At 43.6% G+C, this 2,578-nt stretch overlaps 1 non-coding gene across 1 annotated transcript; it reads right to left on the reverse strand.

Annotated features, from left to right (window-relative positions):
- Positions 1-281: 281 nt before the first annotated feature.
- On the reverse strand, positions 282-447 carry LOC112437240 (U1 spliceosomal RNA). Its single transcript, XR_003025876.2, has one exon. It is a non-coding gene; the product is annotated as a U1 spliceosomal RNA (small nuclear RNA).
- Positions 448-2,578: the final 2,131 nt, after the last annotated feature.

Here is a 2,578-nt window from a genome sequence, read left to right on the forward strand (position 1 = left end):
AGTCAGGATTTTATAACTATTCTGACTTTTGGAACACCAAGGACCTATGGCACACTGATTTTTCTTGTTAGTGCACTATGTAATCCAGACCTGCAATAACCCAGTATCTGTGATAAGTTAAGGGGAGACTAACCCATCACAGACAGTGGGTTACTGCAAGTCATCCAGGTCCAGTATCTGTGATGGGTTAAAGTCTCCCCTAGATATGTGACCCCACAGGATTGATTTTTAATTAATTATATATTAAACTCCAAATAAGTTTTTTCCTTTTTTTTTTCCCCCAGGGGAAAGCACGAATGCAGTTCCTCACTACCACAAATTATGCAGTTGAGTTTCCCGCATTTGGGGAAATCACAGTGGTAAGCACACCTATGGAGTGCAATGGATGAGCCTCACCCTGGGAAAACCACCTTCATGATCATGGCATCTCCCCTGCGAGGTAAGAATCCAAATAAGTTTTGATAGCAGAGATTTATCAAGAACTTGTTAGTTGTATTCAGTGGGGAGAGTGTTTCAAAGTGCTGTGCTGTCTGGGAAAGTTAAGCAGAGGCCCAGAGAAGCTATGCCAAGCAGGCCACCAGCAAAGGCAAAGGCAGCATTTTACAGTTTATTCAGTAAAATGCCTGGAAAAGTCTGTTCCTCAGCACTATGAATGCTGGTCTTTGTTAGGAAATTATGCAGAAGTGTCACAATACTATAATAACAACTTGAGTTTTTTGTTTTCAAAATGTCAGCTTCTTAAGACTCCTTATCAAGTTCTTCTGCTCTGAAAAAACAGAATCCTTATCAATTCATCCTTTTACCTTTTCTATAAAGAGCCCTAGTCATAGAATATATTTCTAAATTTGCCTTCCCCTCCTCCAAATCTCTGCTACCAGGCAACAACCTTCAAGACAGCTTTGAAATGTTACTGCTCAGGAGAAAACAATACAACTCCAGTGTGGCCATTATGTCATTATTCCAGTGGCTTTTGCTTTGGTTCTGTGTGTTTTGTTTTCATAATTTAAAGTCCAAGAAGTATCTACTTAAAGTGGCCCTCAGCTCTTAAGCCGTTCCTGGGGTCTTCTCCTTCAGCTTCACCCATTGGAAGGACATGCTTAGAAGACTGTGAGGAAACCCCATAAAGCAAGGAGGGTTAAACTGGGTTTTAAATTCAGTGGTAAGTGAAGGCAAGTACCTCATCTCTCCAAGCAAGACCTGCTTAGCTGCTAAGTGCACAAGCTACTGAAGGAATCATTCATGCACAGCTAAGAGCTGTGGGAGGTATCTAAAAGCAAAGGACCTGACTGATTCTATAAGTAGTCCCTGCAAAAATCCATTCCACTGCCTTGTACAACTTGTAATGCTCCCCCACCCTTCACCTACATGTGTCCACGTGCACGCACACACCCACCCACATACACACACACTTCCTTTTTTGTCATTAGTGGGGCTCCAGAGCTTGATCCATCTTCATCATCAAATTTTTTGGGGGCTTTTATGCTGTAGAGAGCACTTTACCACATCCTGGTTAAGAAATGAGGCCTTGTCATCAGTGGGATTCCAGTGCATTTGGGGAGGGGGTTATTACTGGTGAAAGTACAGGCTGTGCCCTGTGTGTTGGGCGGGCCAGGGGGAGACAACTTCAAGGGCTGGGGCAAAGTCTAATGGATTAGGTAAGAGGATTAGCAGTGTGTCTGTGAAACCACCACTGCAAAATCATAACTGAGACAGTGAAAGAGATCTGACCTAAAATCTTGCTTCTAACCTCTGAGCTGTCCTTCTTCATTCCTGGGCATGGTCTGAACCAACTTCAGGGGGATCTTAGTTTTTAATTTATAGATTAAAACAAAGATAACAGCCCTTCTTCAAAACAAACCTCCTTCTTGCCTGGGGACTAGACTGACTTTGTAGGACTAATGAATTAGCCACAAAAGTAGAAATTATGGTTTAGGAGTCACACAGCTGGAGACTAAAGGATTCTGACCCTCCCCAAATTGCTCCTGGGGATAATGTCACTATTATAAAATGAAATGTTAGTGCTTTAGATATTTTGCAGACCCTGCACTTGATGGATCAGCTGGCACCACCCAGATTGATAAACTGGCTCATCTGACTTTGGGGCCCCTACCCAGGAACTGACTGAGCCCAAGAAGACAGCTTTGACCCTTTATGATTTCACCTCTGACCCAACTAATCAGCACTCCTGACTCACTGGTTTTCCCCTACTCTCCAAATTATCGTTAAAAATGCCAATCTCTGTATGTTTGAATGCTTGGGGAGACTGATTTGAGTAATAATAAAACTCCAGTCTCCCGCAAAGTTGGCTCCGCATGAATTACTTTCTTTATTGCAATTCCCCTGTCTTGATAAATTGGCTTTGTCTAGGCAGCAGGCAAGGTGAACTCATTGGGCAGTTACAAATTTGGGGCTTGCTCAGAATTGCCCTTGTGGCTGCCTGCCCATGGTTTGGTAGACTCCCTCCAGCAACAGATCCAGAGGCCAGCCCAAGTGGCCACCTAGTTCTCTTGGACTGGGGGTTGACTCTAGTACTGGCTCTACTGGTGGGGTGCTGCTGATCCAATGGGCATGGATTTAA

This window comes from Pan paniscus, chromosome 16 (genome assembly GCF_029289425.2).
Source record: "Pan paniscus chromosome 16, NHGRI_mPanPan1-v2.0_pri, whole genome shotgun sequence".
Classification (NCBI taxonomy): Eukaryota; Metazoa; Chordata; class Mammalia; order Primates; family Hominidae; genus Pan; species Pan paniscus.